The sequence below is a fragment of the Heloderma suspectum genome, chromosome 6 (assembly GCF_057233095.1).
Source record: "Heloderma suspectum isolate Gila_16-S chromosome 6, 16-S_ref, whole genome shotgun sequence".
NCBI classification, from domain to species: domain Eukaryota; kingdom Metazoa; phylum Chordata; class Lepidosauria; order Squamata; family Helodermatidae; genus Heloderma; species Heloderma suspectum.
This window is the reverse complement of record NC_139463.1, coordinates 89,809,081-89,830,817: the sequence shown is the minus strand read 5'-3', so window position 1 is coordinate 89,830,817 and position 21,737 is coordinate 89,809,081. Positions and strand designations below refer to the sequence as shown.

The following is a 21,737-nucleotide window of genomic DNA, read 5'->3' as shown; positions in this document are numbered from 1 at the left end:
CTTTTGCAGTTTGTCTGTTCTTTTAATTATTATTTTCATTGTCATTTGATATCTCTCTTGTAAGTTACATCTCCAGTATGTTTAGGGAAGGGCATCCTAAGAATCTTTTCAACAATCAACACACAATTAATTGAAGAAATATGATTGTACAAAGGCTTTTCTATCAATATTTTTTTTTTAAAAGCCCTGAACATTTAACGAGCATGTCATGGATGGATTTTTAGACGAGCCGTTTTTGTGACCACACACACTTATGTAAACCCAACCTATACCTTATCAGTTGTAGCCCACATTTATCCATGTAGGCTACATACCCGATTAGGTACCTGCTGAAACTGATTCCATGTGTGCATAGTCATCTTACCCATGCACTCCCCCTGAAAGACCAAGTGCGCAGCCTGGGAGTCCTCCTGGACTCTGAGCTAACTGGGGAAGCCCAGCTGGCTGAGGTGTCCAGGAGTGCTTTTTAACAGCTTAGGTTGATAGGCCAGCTGCAGCTAGGGATGGCGGAGAATTTCTCCCCGAAACATCGGGGGGCCGAGTGCCAACGTGTTCGGCCCCCCAAATAAGTTTCAGGGAGAAATCCTCTGAACCCCCCCCACACCCCGCACCCCCCCCCCGGGACGGGACTTACCTTCGCCGAATGTCCCTCCCAGCGGCGGGTCCGGCCGGCGGTTCGGCGGGTGTTTGAGCGGGGCGGGAGCGGCAGCCGGTCTTTCGACCGGCTGCCACCGCCGCCATTGCAATAAAAGAAAAAAAAAACGCCCCCTGATAGGGTACGTGACGATTGACATAGCCTATCACGACTAGATTTGCAAAGTCAGCCGTGATAGGCTACGTCAATCATCACGTAGCCTATCACGGGTGACTTAAAAAAAAAAAAAAGCACGTACGGATAATGGCGGCCCCCATAGGGAGCCGCCATTACCATTCCTCATTTGGTTGCTGTAGTCTACATAAAGATTTACGTAGACTACGGCAAAAATAAAGGCAACGTTATTTGCATTGCCCTTATTTTCGCCGTAGTCTACATAAAGATTTACGCAGACTACAGCGACCAAATAAGGAACGCGAATGGCGGCTCCCTATGGGGGCCGCCATTAGCGTACGCACTTTTTTTTTTTTTAAGTCACCCGTGATAGGCTACGTGACGATTGACGTAGCCTATCACGGCTGACTTTGCAGATCTAGCCGTGATAGGCTACGTAAATCGTCACGTAGCCTATCAGGGGGCATTTTTTTAAAAATAAACTTTCGCGTTCGCGGCCGGGCGAGGCGGGAAGCCTCCTCCCCGGCCTGAATTTCGGCTGGGGTGAGGCGGGAAGCCTCCCCCCCCGGCCTGAACTTCGTGGGGGGAGCAGCGAAGCGCCTCCCCCCCACCGCAAACATCCTTCGAGGACAGGTAAGAGACTTTCGTCCACCCCTAGCTGCGGCTCTATTTGGAGAGGATGGACCTTGCCTCAGTTATCCATGCACTAGTCATGTCCAGGCTGGGCTACTGTAATGTGCTGTATGTGGGGCTGCCTTTGAAGACAGTTCCGAAACCTCAGCTGGTGCAGAATGCATCCTCCCGAGTATTGGTGGGAGCGAGGCGATTCGATCACATAATGCCTGTACTGTGCCAGCTGCACTGGTTACCGGTGCGTTTCCAAGCCCAATTCAAAGTGCTGGTTTTGACCTTTAAAGCCTTAAACGGTTTGGGACCACGTTACTTGAAGGACCGCCTTCAGTCCTTCACCCATATCAGCCTGCCCACACTTTAAGATCAGAAATAGGGGCGCTTCTCATTTGCCCATCCGTGAGAGCAGTCAAGTGGGCGATCACATGTGAGAGGCCTCCTCTACGGTGGCCCAACACCTTTGAAACAAGTTGCCATCAGAGGTCCGCCATGCTCTGTCATTGCAGGCTTTTAAGAAGGCCTTGAAAAGATATTATTTTACAGTGGCCTTCTCTTGATATTACTACTGTTGTTGCTGTTATTGCTGCTGCTGTTGTTGCTGGTTTCAGTGTTGGTTTTTATAGATGCTTTTATTGCTATTTATTTTGTTTATGTTTTATCACTTTTAATATTTTAACTGTTTTTATGTATTTTATTGCTGTGAGCTGCTTTGAGAGGGTTTCTGCCCTGAAAGGCAGGCAACAAAATTTTTAAATACATAAATAAATTGTCGTCAGATGATATTGCTTTCATTAAATATCCCTGTTCTATTTCAGCTCACTACTGGATCTTTTTCCCCTGCCTGGGGTGACAAATCTCTATTCTATTACTTATATCAGATGGTCCCAAACGAGGTGCATCAGTACAGAGGGATGGTCCAGTTACTTGTGCATTTCAACTGGACATGGATCGGACTTTTTATTATGGATAACATGCATGGAGAACAACGTCTGCAGAAATTGCTGCCAATGCTTTCAGAGGGAGGCATCTGTGTTTCCTTCATACAAAAACTGCATGCCTTCTTAAAACATGGTGACAAGGCAGGATTGTTGCATAGTGAATTGGAAGAAAATTCAGCTCTCATGGAAAGCAAAGCCAACATATTTCTTGCTGATGGTTCACCTGTATCTATAATTTTAAAAAGCTCATTTATTCAGAGAGCAGTTCTGGATTCACCTATAAGTAAGGTATGGATTATGAAAATAGAGTGGGATTTTACATTATCTGCTGGTCTAACAGGTCTTGATATACAATCCCTCCACGGAATGCTATCCTTTGCTATTCACTCAAAGGAACCATTGGGATTCAGGCAATTTCTTCAGAGTGTGAATCCTTCCTGGGCAAAAGAAGATAGCTTTACCACGGTATTCTGCGAGAAGACCTTCAACTGTTCATTGAAAAAAACCTTTGAGAGTGAAGCATTCAAGAAAGACTGCAGTGGAGAGGAGAAACTGGAGAGCCTTCCTGGAACTTTCTTTGAAATGACTATGACCGGTCACAGCTACAATGTGTACAATGCAGCCCTTGCTGTGGCACATGCTCTACATTCCATGCATGTAACCTCATCCAAACACAAATTACGGAGGTCTGGAAGAAAGCTGGAGCCCTGGAATGTGCTGGCCTGGCAGGTATTTTCAATCAAAAGCACATCCTTTATTTGATTGGATAGGGAGGTAGCTGTGGAGAGGGTAAGCTGCTACCCATGCCAGGTCTATTGTGTCCTCTATACATTAAAAGCCATAAAAGTTACACATGCAGCTTTTCCCAGAGTCTCAGTGGAGCCTTTCTTAAAGACACAGTATATGAGTTATTAGAGTTAAGGTTAGGCTGAACCGTTATCACCTTGCTTGCTGTCTCCATTTCCTTTTCTATAGAACCCTGATCAGGAACTTGTTTCACTGGAGGGACACATTAAGATAGAATGGAGTGAGGGACATATCTCAATCTCCATTTAAGCACAATGATCTGCCACAAATCTCTATTTCCACCTGGGAAGCAGCTGGAGCAGACAACTTTTCTCAAGGGAAAGATTTTGCATCCTTCCTGTACACGGGACTGAGATAAAGCATTTAGGAAGCAAGGCCCAGACATTTGTAAAATAATTTCAACGTATCTAGGATAGCTACATGTCAATGTGATCATGAAAATACTTCATTTTCTGTTTGTATCTTTTCCTCTTTGAATTTAGCTCCATCCCTTTCTAAGGGGCATCTCATTCAACAACAGTGCAGGAGAGACAATACGGTTTGATGAAAATGGAGATGCAGTCACAGAATTTGACATTACGAACTGGATGATTTTCCCAAATCAATCTTTTAGGAGAGTTAAAGTTGGAATGTTCGATCCATTAGCCCCTCCTGGAAAAAAGTTAACAATCCATGTGAGACCGAAAAACTTGTACAAGATGTAGGATAAGTTGTTTGTATATATATTTATCTGTCTAAAAATATTTTACACCACCTGTTATATGCAACATCTTCAGGTTTTCTACAAGAATAGAATGACAATAAATTACAGAGCCATGGGAGTGCTCCTGTAGCCACACACACACACACACACACACACACACACAAGTTCCACCATTATAACCCTCAACATTTTTTTTGCTTATACAAATGAAACCAGTTAATAACTGGAAACCTGTCAGGAAGTTCTACCTTATGAGTTCTACCATTAGACTGACTTTCAAATCAATCTGATAAAAATTACCAGAGGTGTAACAAGTCAAACTGTGATGAAGATGGACACATTTATACTTTTTTTCCCAACTTCAGCATGGCATATCATATATTTCTTTCAGATTTTGGTGAAAATGACTGATGTACTTTATTTTTGCTTGTTGAGAATGTGTGCCTTTCAATGGTTTGGTGATGTTCTGTGTAGTGGTTAAAAAAAAAGAGAAAAGTTCTTTTTTTCCTGTCCCTTTATAGCCTATGTGGCATCAAATACTGGTGAGGCGTTGTCATGCATACTCAGTGTCAAACTGAAGCTAGAATGCTACAGGTACTTCAGTGTTTTCAAAGGAAATGAATGGCATCCTGAGCTGAGTGCCTATTCCTTTAGTTATGGGATGAGAGCTCACAACTTCCGGCTACACATTAATACACAGATTTGGGTGCTAGTGTGGGAGGTGCTTAGGGTGCTTTGCTCCTTCCTGCTGTGGTCTCGCTCTGAATCAGATCGCATGACTCCACTTTGATTGCCAAAAGGGAATGTGGTTACACAGACTTTTTCTCATCTTTGTGCTCAATGCGTGCAAGTCTAAACAGAAGCTGAAAATACAGGGACATTGGGGGACAGGGCTTGTGTATGTACTATGTACTATTTGTTTGTTTATTTGTTTACTTATTTATTTATTACATTTATATCCTGCCTTTTTTTCCTCCCTAAGGAACCCAAGGCTATGTGCATAATCCTCCTCCTCGTCCTCTCCATTTTATCCTCACAACAACAACGCTGTGAGGTAGGTTGGGCTGAGAGTCTGTGACTGGCCCAAAGTCACCCAGTGAGCTTCCATGGCCGAGTAAGGACTAAAACCCAGATCTCCCGACTCCCAGTCCAATACTGGCCACTGTACCACCCTGGTTCTATGTACAATTGTCCCCCTGCCCAAATTAGCCCTTCACATTATCAGGTGAATGCAGGCATAGGGATTCAGATTCAAAGAGATTTTTGCTAACTTCTGTAATGTATGGATTTGGGAGAAAATAATTATTATCCCCACCACCACCACCAGCTCTCTCACATAATAATAATCCCCCCCCCCAGCTCAGCCAGGTTTCTCACATAGATAAACACACAAACACAAAAACACTTTTCTTGAACAGCTTGGCAAGTTCAGGCTCCCTTAAAGAACATTTAAATATCACCCCCCCCCCCGAGGGTCCTCTCCTTGCTTGTAATGCTGATGCCTGTGTGCTGCTGCCACAAGCAGATGTGTAACACTGGTGCCTGGATGTAGTCATGGGCAGTATGAGAGCTAAAGAATTGGCCGGGGGCAGGGGGGATCATTACTAGAAAGAGATCCCATGGCTGGGTGGTAACCAGGTCCAGGAATCAGGTTTTTAACTGTTCTGGATGGGGTTGCTTTCCATCTGAATGAATAGGTCTGTAGTTTGGGGGTGCTCTGGATCCATCTTTGTCATTGGAGGCCCAGATAAACTCAGTGACTTAGAGCACTGTGCTGTGGCAACATCCTGTTGGGTGTGAAATGACTTGGAGCGCTCATTACCAACTTCAGCTGGTGTGGCAACTACACCCATTCCTGGATAGGGATATCCTAGCCATGGTTCATGCCCTGGTAACCTCATGATTGGATAAATGTCATGTGCTCTATGTGGGGCTGCCCTTCATCTGGTTCAAAAGCTGCAGCTAGTGCAGAATGCAGCAATGGGGATGCTCAGTGGGGCACCCAGTCATATTGAAAGAACTGCACTGGATGCTTATTAGCTTCCCAGCCATGTTCAAGGTTCTGTTGTTGATATACAAAGCTGCAAACAGTTTATGAACAAGGTTCCTAGCAGACTGCCTTCCCTAGGTGACCTTTAAGACCTACACTGGAGGCCTTGTTGGCCATTCCGCATCCAACAGAATGTCGCCACATACAATCTCAAATGGATCTTCTCAATTATGATGCACACCCACTGGAAAACACTCCCCCATGCAATCTGGGAGGCAAAAAATGTTCTAAATGTCTCCTGGAAACATGCTTGTTTACACAAGCTTTCCCTTTGCGATTGATTAGCATGACGCGGCTCCATTTTATGTTTTCTTTTTATTTGTTTAGTTTTGTTGTTGTATTGTAATTGTTTATTAACACTGTATTTTGACAGTGATTTTAATACTTTTGTATGTCAGCTGCTCATAGATTTTAGTTTATATCAAATGGTATACAAGTGTTATCAATCAAGAAATAAAATCTACCCCATTTAGAAAACCATATGTCTCTACACCTGCAAGTGAAACTACAACTATCAAAACATCTTTTTCTCAGTCCTGACCCTTCTCCACTGATGTTTCTGATTAGGTGCTGCCTATTTCTGTGTGCAATGACAACTGCCATCCTGGTTACATCAGGAAAAAGAAGGAAGGGGAGCCATTTTGCTGTTACGATTGTGCCTCGTATCCTCAAGGAACAATTTCTTATCAGAAGGGTAGGAGTCATAGATCTTCACAGATGTCAAGAATACTACGTATCATACCAAATCCAGTAGAATCAATGTAATTAAAAGGCATGGCCTTTGGTCTGGAAAGAGTAATAAAATGCCACTGATCCTTTCATACCAGGCTATAACTAGAGGCCTTGTTACACAACGATGTAAACCTTTCCTTTACATTCAGGCCTTGTTATGCTTGGTAACATTTTGACACTCAAACATTGGATTGATGGTTACTTTTTTTTTCTTTTCTTTTTTTAAAAATGTGCTTCGTAGGTAACAGAAAGAAGGAAGAAATATATATAGGCAGCTACTGACAAATACCATGGTGCTGTGTCATCAGATAAAGGTGCATGATTATTTGGATCATGATAGCTCTGAGTCTGAATCTGTGTCAATCATATAATTCAATGTCCCTTTATTTCAAAAAAGAAAGGAATCACACTATATAGGAAGCGGGATGCCAGAGAGAAGAATTGTAGTGTCTGTGATTTTTTTTTTTTTACTATATATAGTTATAGATGAATGGATGATAGAGAGACAGGCAAACAGACAGGCAGACAGAGAGATACATTTTATATTTTTGGGGAACTCGATTGGAGAGGATTAATGGGGCAAGAAGGCCTAAAAATGCTGCTTAACAGTCAGTGGCAAAGTTTCCAGGCACACCTTCTGTTATGGAATTTAAAGAAAAATCCCCCAGGAGGGTGTGGAGTGGTTAGAGAAGATGACTCTTCCTTGTTCACCCCCTCCAGCAAGAGGGAGGGGACAAGCTGGGTGTGAGTGGGAAATAATACAAGAACTTTTGGGAGGAAAAAGTAGGAGTGTACGAAAGTCACTTACCTGGTCTCGCAGCTTGCTTCGCAGTGGCGGGGAGGTGCTTCGCTGCTCCCCCCGAAGTTCAGGCTGGGGGGGGAGGCTTCCTGCCTCGCCCGGCCGAAATTCAGGCTGGGGGGGAGGCTTCCCGCCTCGCCCGGCCGAAATTCAGGCTGGGGAGGAGGCGCCTCGCCTCACCCGGCCGCAAAATAAAAAGTAAAAAAAAAGAAAATGCCCCCATGATAGGCTACGTGACGATTTACGTAGCCTATCACGGATAGATCTGCAAAGTCAGCCATGATAGGCTACATTAATCGTCACGTAGCCTATCACGGGTGACTTAAAAAAAAAAAAAAAGCGCGTACGCAAATGGCGGCCCCCATAGGGAGCTGCCATTCACGTTCCTTATTTGGTCGCTGTAGTCTACGTAAATCTTTACGTAGACTACTGCGAAAATAAGGGCAACTCAAATAGCGTTGCCCTTATTTTCACCGTAGTCTACGAAATCTTTACGTAGACTACAGCGACCAAATAAGGAACGTGAATGGCGGCTCCCTATGGGGGCCGCCATTATCCGTACGCGCTATTTTTTTTTTTAAGTCACCCGTGATAGGCTACGTGACGATTTACGTAGCCTCTCACGGCTGACTTTGCAAATCTAGCCGTGATAGGCTACATTAATTGTCACGTAGCCTATCACGGGGGCGTTTTTTTTTTTTTTACTTTTCTTGGAATGGTGGCAGCCGGTCGAAAGACCGGCTGCCGCCCCTGCCCCTGTCGAAGCCCTGCCGAACCGCCGCTGCGACCCACCACCGGGAGCGACATTCGGGAAAGGTAAGTCCCATCCCGGGGGGGGGGTGCGGGGGCAGGGGGGTGCGGAGAATTTCTCCCCAAAACTACTTCGGGGGGCCGAATACGTTGGCACTCGGCCCCCCAAAGTTTCGGCGAGAAATTCTCCCCCATCCCTAGGAAAAAGATGGAAAATGAGAATGAGAGCGAACTGAGCAGTATGTTTTGGAAGCATCTGGGGATTATATTGCACACTATGATGATCTGAAGTGGGACAGGCAGGGTTGCTATTGGAGTGTTCTTCTATGTTCAACCTCCATAATTGTAAATTAACTAAAGTATTGCATAATGCTATAAAACAGCAGTGGCTACTTCCCAAAAGACATCAAAACTAGGAAAACACAGCACTCAAGGCCAGCACTATAATCAAGCTCAGTAAGTCTCTTGCCTCAGTTGGCAGATTGGGAGGTGTCGTGAAATACCCTTCCCCAGCACCACCACTGCCATCCTATTTCAAGTAGGGATGGCGGAGAATTCCCCCGAAATCCGTGGCGGAATAAAGCCCCTGCCCCCCCAACCCACGAAAGGTGTGCAAAATGGAGCACTTACGTGCTGCCGTCCGTGCTGACTTGTGAATGGCAGCCGCTTTACGGCCACCATTCGCTTCCTGATCATAGCCGTGATAGGCTACGTAAATACTTACGTAGCCTATCATGGCTAATGCAGGGACGCCTTTTGTGTCACTGCAGAGGCCGTGATAGACTACTTAAGTATTTACGTAGCCTATCACGGCATGCAAAAAACAACGACGCGTATGCAAATGGTGGCGGCTATGGCAGCTGCCATTTGTGTTCCCTATTTTTCACCATTTTCTCCTACATAAATATTTACGTAGGCTATTACGATGAAAAAAAGGGTGATGCAAATAGCGTAGTGGGTGTTATTTGTGCTGACCTTTTTTTCCCCGCTGTAATAGCCTACATAAATATTTACGTAAGACAAAACGGTGAAAAATAGGGAACGTAAATGGCGGCTGCTGTAGCCACCACCATTTGCGTATGCTGTATTTTTTTTTTTGGCCTGCCATGATAGGTAAATACTTACATAGCCTATCACGGCAGCCTGGCTGGACGTAAATGCATCCACAGCAAAATGTGCATTTGCATCCACAGCAGCCCATCCGCGGCCGGAACTCCGGCTGCAGACAGCCCTGGCTGGCTGCTCCACGGAGTCACTGCGGAGCGGAGCTGGCCGGGCAGGATTCCAGGGGGGAGAACTGGATCACCTCCCCCCCCGTTGAGGATTCCGGGGGGAGGGACAGAGCGCCTCCCCCCCACTGCGAATCACATCCGTGAGAAGGTAAGTGACTTTCGAACATCCCTAATTTCAAGATGTGTTCCAGCTTATGTCATGTTGGGTATTGCACTTCAGAGAATGTTAAATGTTAGTTCCCTTCTGCTGAGTCTGATACCCTGGACTCAAGTGGGATATATGTTTCCACAATAGGATGCTGCAGCTCCCAATGCCAGAACCTAGTAAGGTAAGTTGATCAGGCAGAAGGATGTCATGAGTGACAGGTGGCAGCCTATTGGAGGTGGGGGCAGTTTTTGTTTGCCTACATCAGGCAGTGGCATGGCATGGGCTAAGGTTGGCTGTGCCTCTGGAAATTCTTAGAGAGAGGGAGGGAGGGACAGCGTGAGAGATAATTTCAGGTGAGCTTGTGGTTCTCAGGTGAGATTTAAACACGGAAGGCTCACACTTCATTCATTACCATGATAGACACATAGCACCCTGTTGTCTCTTATATCAAAGGCTTATTTCATTACATATTTTGTTGTTGTTGCTGTTGTTGTAATGGATTAATGCAGATGTATGTAGGCAGTGCTGTCTGATAAGGATAGGATCTTTCAACCACTCTTGCTTTAAAGCCTCCACCATCCTCCTAGATGGCATCAGCTCTCTTTTTCTCATATAAAAAGCATTCTTTTTTCTTTCCAGATATGGATTTCTGCAATGAATGTTCTGAAGATCACTGTTCAAACTTAGAACGGAATCAATGTATCCCCAAGGTTATACACTACCTGTCATTTGAGGAACCTTTGGGTATTACTTTGACTTTGTCTCCTGTTGCTTTTTCTCTGGTAACAGTTTTGGTACTTGGAACATTTGTGAAGCACCAAGACACTCCCATTGTCAAAGCCAATAACCGGAGCCTCACCTACCTCCTCCTCATCTCCCTTCTTCTTTGTTTCCTCTGCTCCTTGCTCTTCATCGGACAGCCAAAGAAGATGACTTGCCTTCTCCGGCAAACAGCTTTTGGCATCATCTTCTCTGTTGCTCTTTCTGCTCTTTTGGCAAAAACTATCACTGTGGTTCTTGCTTTTATGGCTACCAAACCAGGATCTGGAATGAGGAAATGGGTAGGGAAAAGGGTGGCAAATTTGGTAGTCAGTTCCTGCTCCTTTATTCAAGCAGGACTTTGCATGGTTTGGTTAAGTACATTTCCGCCATTCCCAGATATGGACATGCATTCACTGAATGGGGATATTATAGTAGAATGCAATGAAGGTTCTATCACCATGTTCTGCTGTGTCCTGGGCTATATGGGCTTTCTGGCCATTGTCAGCTTCCCAGTAGCTTTCCTAGCTAGAAAGTTGCCAGACAGTTTCAATGAGGCCAAATTTATCACATTCAGCATGTTGGTCTTTTGCAGTGTTTGGCTTTCCTTTGTTCCAGCCTATCTGAGTACCAAAGGGAAATAGCTGGTGGCCGTCGAGATCTTCTCTATCCTAAGTTCCAGTGCTGGCTTACTGGGTGGCATCTTTTTCCCCAAATGCTACATCATTGTGTTCAAGCCCAACCTGAATATCAGAGACCAAATTAAAAGGGCAAAATGAATATGACAAATAGTGAAAGAATTTGAGAATCAGTCTTCTTTTTCCAAAATGTGGGAATACTTAGTCTGCATTGTGTATGTAGAAATAAACATTAGTCCTACTTTTCAACCAATGAGGGCCTATTGTATTGTCAAATGTGACTCTATTCCTATTAGTTGGAAGTATGTCCTACTGAGACCATTGGGGCTTGCTCCCTATTAATTATCAGCTGAAGGACTTGACTGGTGACAACACACCTGTTCCACCTCTGTCCTTCAGGATACAGGGGTACTCCACTATGCCTCCTTTGACTACATCCTGAATCCTCATGTGTTCAACAGTGATTTGAAACAAACCTAGTGTTTTCTTATGTGAGCACCGGGAATAAAAATAACACCTCCCACTCTTACCAAATATACAGATAGAATTCACCCTAAATGAGCCCTAAATACAGCTCAGTTCATGACTAATTATGCCCCAAAGCTGCCTTTCTCAATGATGCTATTGATCTGGAGCTGTTTCCATGATGTATGTTTCATTGGACTCATCAGTATCAATGCTGTGAGCACCACGTTCCAGGGCCTTGATGTTTTATTAGTTTCCCTTTTAGGTTTCACTAATGCAACCACCTTTGAATTGTTAGGAGCCTAGTTTCAGGTATCGTTTTATTTTCTTACGTATTTGCCCAGGGGCTGTGTTTGGAATGATATATGAGGAGGAGATCAATGTAACTTTCATTAGTCCACTGTTTGGAAGATTTGTTTTGTTTACATGGGAGGCCTGGTCTAGCATCTGCAAGGCCTAACTGGCTACACTTCAGCACTTGACAGAAGAGCTCAGGGTCCCTCTGGCTGCAGTGAAAAGGGAGGGTCCTAATTGTAGACTGGAATTTCTGAGTTCATTTCTACATGTGGCTTTTATTGCACACTCATGATTGGCCACTCACAGAAGTTTCCGGGTCCTTTATATGATGTCGTCAACCTCCAGAGCATCTCCCGTGCTTTCTTAGCTTAATCCTGCCTTAAAAAAATCAGAGATAAGATGAAATAAAATGTAACCCCAAATACTGGCAGCCACTAGATGGCGCTGTTTAATTGAACACTATAGAGCATTGCTTGCTGAGAAGGGAGGTTTTCAGTTCCGGATCACCTGCTTGCTGTCTAATGAGCCCATCCTGGTCCTGCAAAGAAAATGGAAGCAACAGCTGCGGTAAGGCTGCAGGCTGTCTTAATGTAGAGACACCCTGGGTGTGGAGTCAGATTTTATGATGGGATTCTATCTCAAATCTTTCACAGCTTAAATTTTATTTATTGAGGGAACTACTGAGACCCATTAAGGAATTAGTAGGCAGACTTTGGGCTTCTGGCATCTTCTTTGCTGTCCACTGAGATCTTGTGGTCACCCAGTCTTAGATTGTAGTGTCTCAAGGAGCTCAACATACATTTTCAGAACAAGGTGCCTCTGAGCACATGCTCAATGCAGGAATTTGTTTTGAGTTCCAGACTGTAGCTCGCACAAAATCCTTCCACACACCAATCTTTTCCTGTTCCCCTTTAGTTTTCTTACCAAATTAAATATGGGGAAAATGTCTTCTTGTTGTTCTTATTGTTAAACCACTGGGGGTACATAAAAAAAACAACACACCTTACTTGTCTACTGCAAATCACCTACGGTTCTACAAGGAGGCCCTCAGCTACCTTCTGCCCAGCCTTGCATTAAGGAACACAGGAAGGGCAGGTTAATAGACTTTCCGGTACTGGATGGACACCTCAGCCACAAGCAGGCGTAGTAGTCCCTGGTCATGTCCTCTGTGCGAGAATCTATAAGGCCATGTTTAGGATTTGCCCTTCACTGAGTGTTTTCAAACTATATTTTTCGAATTTAGGAAGCTTTTGGCTGCCAGTTAACTAACTACTGCTGATCAATGCACTTCAAACAAAGCATACATCAAAAATTATTTTAGGCAGATTCAATTTTGATTTTAAACTATTCAGAAATACTAAGGAAAAATGTGGTCCATTTGTATTAGAAATATACTTGTAGTAGTATCACATCAAATATAACGTGCATATAAAACATTTCTTGTTAAACAGAGCATTAATAAAGATCTTAATATCTAATCAGGAGCTAGAATTCATAGAATCATAGAATAGTAGTAGGGATGGAAGGGGCCTACAAGACCATCGAGTCCAACTCCCTGCTCATTGCAGGAATCTAAGTGAGATCATCCCTGACAGATGGCTGTCCAGCCTCATCTTGAATGCCTCCAGTGTGGGAGAGCCCACCACCTCCCTAGGTCATTGGTTCCATTGTCGTATTGCTCTAACAGTCAGGATGTTTTTCCTGATGTTCAGCCGGAATGGTTTCCTATTACTTCAGCCCATTATTCTGTGTCCTGCACTCTGGGATGATCAAGAAAGGATCCTGGCCTTCCTCTCTGTGACAACCTTTCAAGCACTTGAACAGCACTATCATATCTCCCCTCAGTCTTCTCTTCTCAAGGCTAAACATGCCCAGTTCCTTCAGTCTCTCTTCATAGGGCTTTGTTTCCAGGCCCCTGATCATCTTCATTGCCCTCCTCTGAACCTTCTACAGCTTGTCTGCATCCTTCTTAAAGTGCGGTGCCCAGAACTGGACACAGTACTCCAGATGAGGCCTAACCAGTGCTGAGTAGAGGAGAACTAGTACTTCCCGGAATTTGGAAGCTATGCTTCTATTAATGCAGCTCAAAATAGCATTTGCCTTTTTTGCAGCCACAACATGTTGTTGGCTCATCTTCAGCTTGTGATCTACAACAATTCCAAGATGCTTCTTGCTTGTAGTGTTGTTGAGCCATGTATCCCCCATCTTGTAACTGTGCATTTGGTTTCTTTTTCCTAGGTGCAGAACTTGACATTTTTCCCTATTAAATGTCATTCTGTTGTTTTCTGCCTAGTGCTCCGGTCTGCTTAATTTTTTTGTTTTTCTAGTCGGCACAAAAAGGAGAGATCTCATTCTAAATAACACGTTCCCATTCAATTCTGATTATGAAATTCAGCTAAAAAGTATACAGGCCTGAGGAGCGTCTAATAATAAGCTCCAAATTCTAAAATAAGCACATATTTATACCTTCGGGGGTAGATACCTTAGAGCTAATATTCTGTACTGTCCCACAAAGTAGGGCTCACTGTCTTAACCACCTGATTGCTATTAAGCATTTGTAAACAATCAGACTATTAAAAAAAATGGCATAGGTGTACACTTTTAGGCTAGATACAATCAATTTTGATTGTACCTTTGAGAAGATAACTCCTTACTCACAATCTGCCCATTAAAACTAAGTATATATATACATTTTTTCTAGAAGTCTGTATATCAAACTTTTTGATGTGTTGTTGTCGCTCAGTCGTTAAGTCATGTCCGACTCTTCGTGACCCCATGGACCATAGCACGCCAGGCCTTCCTGTCCTCCGCTGTCTCCCTGAGTGTGCTCAAGTTCATGTTCATTTCATCAGTGATGCTATCTAGCCATCTCATCCTCTGCCATCTCCTTCTCCTTTTGCCTTTAATCTTTCCCAGCATCAGAGTCTTTTCCAAAGAGTTTTCTCTTCTCATTAGGTGGCCAAAATATTTGAGCTTCAGCTTCAGTATCTGTCCTTCCAATGAGCACTCAGGGTTGATTTCCTTTAGGATTGACTGATTTGACCTCCTTGCAGTCCAGGGGACTCGTAAGAGTATTCTCCATAGGGATGTATGGAAGTCACTTACCTTTTCGAAGGGTGACATTCACGGTGGGGGGGGGGAGGCACTCCGTCCCTCCCCCCGAAATTCTCTCAGGCCGGCTCTGCTCCATGGCGATTCTGCGGAGCCGCCGGCCGGGGCCGCCCGCAGCCGAACATCCAGCCACTGGGCAGCCTGCAGGGATGCAAATGGCGGCTGTTGTAGCCGCCGCCATTTGCGTCCCTGTATTTTGCCATGATAGGCTACATAAATATTTACATAGCCTATCACGGAAAAAAACAAACAAACAGCGGACGCAAATGGCAGCGGCTACGGCGGCCGCCACTTGTGTTCCCTTTTTTCCCTGCCATAATAGCCTACGTAAATATTTACGTAGCCTAAAATGGCAAAAAAAAAAGGCAACGCAAATGGCGGCTGCTGTAGCCGCCACCATTTGCATTCCCTTAGTTAAGCCATGATAGGCTACGTAAGTATTTACGTAGCCTATCACAGCTATATGGAGGAAATGAATGGCGGCTGCAGACGAGGCCGCCATTTGCAAGTCAGCGCAGACGGCAGCAGGTAGGTGCTCCATTCCGGGCCCATTTCGTGGGGGGGCGGGGGGGCTTCGTTCTGCCATGGATTTTGGGGGGCCAAATGCACTGGCATTTGGCCTCACCGAGATCCATGGCACAATTCTCTGACATCCCTAATTCTCCAGAACCACAGTTTGAAAGCATCAATTCTTCGGCACTCAGCCTTCCTTATAGTCCAGCTCTTACAGCCATACGTTGCTACTGGGAAAACCATAGCTTTGATTATATGAATCTTTGTCGGCAAGGTGATGTCTCTGCTTCTTACTATGCTGTCTAGGTTTGCCATAGCTTTCCTCCCAAGGAGCAAGCGTCTTTTAATTTCATGGCTATATTCACCGTCTGCGGTGATCTTGGAGCCCAAGAAAATAAAATCTGTCACTGCTCCCATTTCTTCTATAGAAATAAAGGAGCTCACTAATTATAATTATTTATCTATCACTGATACGGTTGTGGAACAGCTAGAGTAAAGCTGCACATGCCAAATGTAACTATTTAATGATATACTGAAAACAAATGTTGTATAGCATACATAAGGTCTATGTGTTGGTTATTTGGTGTCCATATGCCGCAATCAACATGCATTCACTGGCTGTGTTTGTGCAAGCCATTTTTTCTCAGGTCTTCCCATTCCCATTTATTATCTCCATGGGGATAATAATGCAAAAAAAGATGAGGCCAATAGCCCTGTCCCACTATTACTCCCCCAAAACTGGAATGCAGAGGAATATTGCCTCTGTTCTTCAAGACAGCATACAGCCATTGCGAGCAGGCAACGGGGCCAGAACATAGGCTCCCCAACACACACACACCAATGTTGGTAGTCTTAGGCATGGGTCCTTCAAGTGGCAGAGGGAGCAATCCCTCTAGACAGTGGCCAGATGGCCATAGGATATCTGGTTTTCTGGGAACTGACCTTCCCCCACTTCCGCACTGCCTCACAGGAAAAGCCCTGTGCTCTGTGCTCACAAGAGGAGCATGGAGAGGCCAAACTGGGGCATTCCCAGGGGGCATTCCAGGACGGGGAGGGCGGAAATGCCTGTATGGCACATCCAATGTTGCATAGGGCAGCCTCCTCCCCCACTCAGCCTTCCCACAGCTAGACAGCCACAATCGGCCGTCTAGCCACAAATGCAGGGCAGGAGTAGTGCAGAGGGAACTATCCCCTCCATGCTTCTCCTGCCCTGCATTGGATAGGTGGTCATATCTGAGTTCAGAGGCAGCCACCTATCTGCCTAGGATTGTGCCCTTAATTACAGTAGTAAGGCCTGATATAAGCCTTACCACAGCTACTCAAGGAGCTCCAGGCTACGTATGCCAGGTGAGGCCTGACATTAACTTATCAAGCAGCCTCTGAAGTCTCAAGGTAGGCAGGATGTTAAATTAATAAGATATGCAAAGAACCAGTCCCAAACTGATTTCCCCCTTCTAATTGTCAATAAAAAGTTTTGAGGTGTAGGTAGGGAACCAAAGGCACTGAAAGAAGTTTCAAAGGTAGCATAGTTGAGAAGCCACATCTACCGGACATTTATAATTAAGCTTGAGAGGGCAAGCCTAATTCTGCATAATGGGAGAAAACACCCCTTGACTAGGGCAAAAAAGGCCAAGTTTACTGATGGCGCCAAATTATTTAGAGTGGTTAAAACAAAAAGGGACTGTGAACCGCTCCAAAAGGTAGGGATGTACAAATTGTGCTCATACCGTTCTGCTTGACGTCTGCAGTTTGCGTCCTCTGTCCCGTTCCGCTGGCCGCAAGCCTCCGAAATCCTCTGTTGTTTTTTTCGCCTCAGAAGTTACGTAAATAAATCCACACAATCCGTCAAAAAATCCTCCGCACCCAACAGCTGCCCGTCCCGTTCCGCCATCCCACGAAACACTATTCTTCGTAAATATTTACACAGTTTCCATTGACCGGAATTGACCCTATGTAACTTCCGCCGCACTCGCTATTGTTGTGATTGCCTTGGCCGGAACTTTCCTGCTATTTCGTAATTGTTTACTTATGTTTTTCATTGCTGCCTGGAATGTTTTATGCCCTCTGTGTGCTCCCCTGCTGTCTTGTTTTCTTGGACAGGGACAGGGACTGTGATTTTATTAATTTCTATGTATTTGTGCTAGATGTTCCTCATGTTTACTGGTCTTGTTATCCTCAGAAAACCGTCTTCCAAATAAATAAAAAAAAGGGGCTGCAGCTCCACTTCCACAAAATCTGTTGTCAACTTCCTGCTAACTTCTTGAATGTCGTCTGCATCTGCGTTTGCATCTGCGTGGTGATTTGTGGGTGGAGTTCTGTAGTGTGGTGGTGGTTGTGTGTTAGTGGTGGTGCTTATTGGATTTGCTTGTGTCAGTGTTGTTTGTGCATTGTGGTGTTTTTGTCTGGTCTGTGTGTGTGTGTGTGTGTAGTTGTTCTTTGTGGTGTTTTTGTCTGGTCTCTGTGTGTGTAGTTAAGTGGTGGTTGTGTGTGGCTGTCTGGTGTGTGTGTTTGTGTGTAGTAGTAGTGTGGCTGCACTAAACTGGCTGCAGCAGCTGGCACCAGTGCGTGGCAGGAGGTGGGACCGTGAGGAGACCAAGGCCCTCCTCATTAACATTAGGAGCAGCGAGGCGGTAGCAGTGCTGTTTGGCAGCTGCTCCTGCCGCAATGAAGTTTATTTGGGGCGGATAAAGAGGAGGATGGAGCGAGCGGGCCACCATCCGACGATGGGACAATTATGGTCCAAATGGAAGGCGTTGAAGGAGTCCTTCATCAGGGAGGGGATGGCTGCTGCTGAGAGGAGGACACTGCTGTTGAAACCCCCCCCCCCCCCGCCTACTACTGGTGCATCCATAGAGTGTGGTTCAAGGCAGGCCAGCCCCCATTTTCGCAGAGGCATATGCCTGGTAAGTTATATTTATCCCATCCCATCATCAAGCTTAACTAAATATGAAAACAAGGATGTGTACCAAAAATGAAGCTACCTCTTTGTGGTCTCATGTGGAAACAAACCAATCCTGACATTTAGCCTGCAATCCTATGCTTATTGAACTTGGACAGAAAACGGTCCCATCATCTTCCAGACACTTTGGCTGGTTGAAGAAGGGATGCTGGGAACCGCATTGCTTTTTCCTGTACAACCACGTGCATAGGATTATGCGGGCCTGGCTACAACTCATATTACACACTGACACGCTGTCCATTTCCAGGGAAATGCTGCTGCTGCCGGTCTCTGCACAGTGCACACAGGGGGACTGGCACCAGCCCAGCAGCAACAGGACCAGCCTCTCAGTGTGTGCACGTCATCCTTCTTCATGTAGTGATTGCTGAATTTTTGCACCCTACCCACCCCACCTTTCTACCAAGACATTGGCACTGAAGTCAACTCATGAGCAAGTGTTGATCTGAGAGCTTGGAGATGTCCCCTCACCCCACGTCCGGCTTGCCTGGCTGTGGGGGGGGATGTTGCAGGTGGGGGGGGGAAGGGCGGGACAAGATCAAGGGCCATTCGCCCTCGCTCCTGACGTCCAGGTGGGGTGGGGGCTGAGCTGGCCGATATTTAGGCCTCCCCGCCCCCTTTCCTCATTCATTCTGGCTCTTCTGGCTAAGGACTGCGGCGCGAAGAGCGCATGCGTCTCAGGATGGGGGTGAGGAGAGCGAGGGCTGACTTCACGCGCATGGGCCCTTGGCTCGCCTTCCGTGCTGCTCTGTCTAGACTCTTCTCTGTCCGTGTGCTGCCACCGCTTATCAGCGCGCGAGGGAGCGCGAGCACGAGGGCCAGCCGGCCAGGATTCATTCTCGCAGCAGCAGCAGCAGCGTCGAGGAGGAGGCGGTGAGCGTCAGGAGGGTGCCAGCCACTGTTAGGGCAGGCTGTTTTTGTTTGTTTGTTCGTTTGTTTGTGTTTGTTTTTCCCCAGACCTCCTGGGGCCATCACTCTCGAGGCGGGGGAGGGAGTAGTTCCCTGCATCCCCCCCGCTTGCCCCTAGGGCCGCTGACTGCAGGCCCTCGTCATGCCTATAGAGGGGGGGGGAGTTTCCCATGCCCCGTATGGCCCGGATTCTGCTGCGCTTTGCAGCGGGCGGCTGCAGCGCTGCCTTGCCAGCCCAGCAGTGGGATTTTCACAAGCTTGCTCCCTCCGGGCTTCCTGCGCCTCCTGTGGAGCCCCATTTTGCCCAACGAGGGAGTTTTCTCTCACCCCGAGCAGCCTGGAATTGCCACCTTTCTCGGTGGCAGCGACGGCCTCCCGCTCCAACTGGAGGAGGGGGGAGTTTTCTCCCGCCTTGCCCGAATTGCCGCCTTTTCGCGGGCTTTTTCCTGCGCCTCAGAGCAGCCCATTTGCCGCTGACTGAGGCCCCTGTATTGCTGCCTTTCTTGGGGGAATTCCCCCCCCTGCACCCTGGAGTGGCTGCAGCCAACGGGGGTTCATTCCCTGAGGGTTCTTCCCATTTTGCGGGTAGTGTGGCCTGTTTGGCCAATATAGCAGGTCGGCCTACCAGCTAGCAATCACCCCTGAGTAGCATAGCCTTGCTGAGCTACAGACGCTTACTGCAGCTCCAGTGAGGCCCTTAGGGCTGGGGATTTCAGTGGGCAGCAGCTAAGTGGCCTTGCCGCCCCTGCAGAGGGAAGGGGAGTTTTCAGTGCTACGAAGCAACCTGAATTGTCTTTGCTGTGGGTGGCAGCAGAGCGGCCTTGCCAGCCCAGAGAGGGGGGGGGGGTTCGCCCATGCCTCCTGAATGGCCTGCAGTGCAAGAAGAAGAAGAAGAAGAAGAAGAAGAAGAAGAAGAAGAAGCAGCAGCAGCAGCAGCAGCAGCAGCAGCAGCATGCAGCGGAGTTCTTTCCCCACACCTCCAAGCAATCAGTCAAAGGGCTGGATGTGCCCGATCTTTCCTGATCTCAGAAGCTAAGCGGGGTCAGCCCAGGTTTGTACTTGGCTGGGTGACCGCATGGGAATCAGGCTTCTCACATTTAGCAGGGGGCTGGTCCCAATGGTCTTGTAGGCCCCTTCCAACCCTATGATTCTATGATTTTTGGTGGCCTTATTTTCTGCATGGGAAGTCCACGTATTTTGTTTGTTATTAGCCTCTCCCTCTCTTCCAGAGAGATCTTTTAGACAATCTCTGGAAGAAGAGATAAGGGCTTTCTTTTATTTGGCCAAATGAATACATAGCATCAGGGCTATGCACTGTGAGCAGATTTCTTCCTTCTCACCCTCATAGGAAGGAATGGGGACATGTGCATGTGGCCCCATTGCTGCAGGGGAAGTTATGTTTGGGTGGGGAGGTGAAGACATACAATTCAAAGGGTTGTTTCCATCCATTCCCACCCCACATTGAAGGTCTCCTTTCCGCAGGGAGGCAGCTTCGAATTGTGGTCTTAATTTTTCAGGTTGGAGTGCAAGGTCCATAGACAGGGAGGAAAAGGGACAAAAGGAAATGAGAAGAAAAGTGAGCAGGGGGGAAGGGGGAAGGCCCTCCGTCTTGCCTAAGTTTCAGACTCGGGCTTTTGAGCATATCACAGAGCCCCCTTATTTTTAACAAAGTCTGGGGCTTGATACCCAGCTTCCCTGGGTAGGGCGTGGTGAGAAACTTGACTCACGCCCCTGGTAGAGCCATTGCCAACCCCCGCGAGGGGAGACTGGTAGCTATGTGGGTTTGGGGTTCTCCTGTTTTCACTCCTCCCTGGCAGCTTAGAGTACCAGCTTGGTGCAGTGGTTAAAGTGCCACTATAAAGTATAAAGTATAATGGGACTTGGAGATATGGGTTCTAGTCCCCAATTGGCCGTAAAGCTCACTGTGTGACTTAGGCCAATCCCTGGCTCTCTGTGTAACCCGCCTCACTGGGTTGATGATTGTAAGGGTTGTTCTTTGTTCATCTTGCAAGGCAGCAGCTTTAGCATTCACTCCAAGGGCATGCTGGGGAGGAACAGGTAGCTTCTGCTTTGCTGAAGCTAAACAAGGTTGCCCCCCCACCTTTTTTTGTTTGTTTGTTTACTCCACAGTCAGTGGCAGGAGTCTGTGCCAATTCAGCTAACTGGTTAAATTTATTAAGGTTACAACTGTGCAGTAACACAGGAGGTATGAAACACTACCCTGTTAGGGTCAATGTATAGGATCATCTGGTGCGTAGTGCCCAAGGGCTGCCCTATGATCTCTTGAAATCCCGTTTTTCAAAATTCTCTTATACACAGCATTGCCCATGCAGGCTGATTCAAGGCTTTACATCCATTCTTAAATTCCTTGTGTGTGAGGGGCAGGCCTCCATTCAGGTTATTAAACCACAGTCCTCCCATAATCCGATCCTTATGGATCGGGTAGTAGTATTGAATTTGCAACACACCTCCTGCGTAACGCCTGTTTTTCTCATGAGGCATACAAACGGCAGGCTGAGCACCAGTGCCAA

At 46.4% G+C, this 21,737-nt stretch overlaps 1 pseudogene; it reads left to right on the top strand.

Annotated features, from left to right (window-relative positions):
* Positions 1-2,703: 2,703 nt before the first annotated feature.
* Positions 2,704-19,683, top strand: LOC146341776 (vomeronasal type-2 receptor 26-like; annotated as a pseudogene).
* Positions 19,684-21,737: the final 2,054 nt, after the last annotated feature.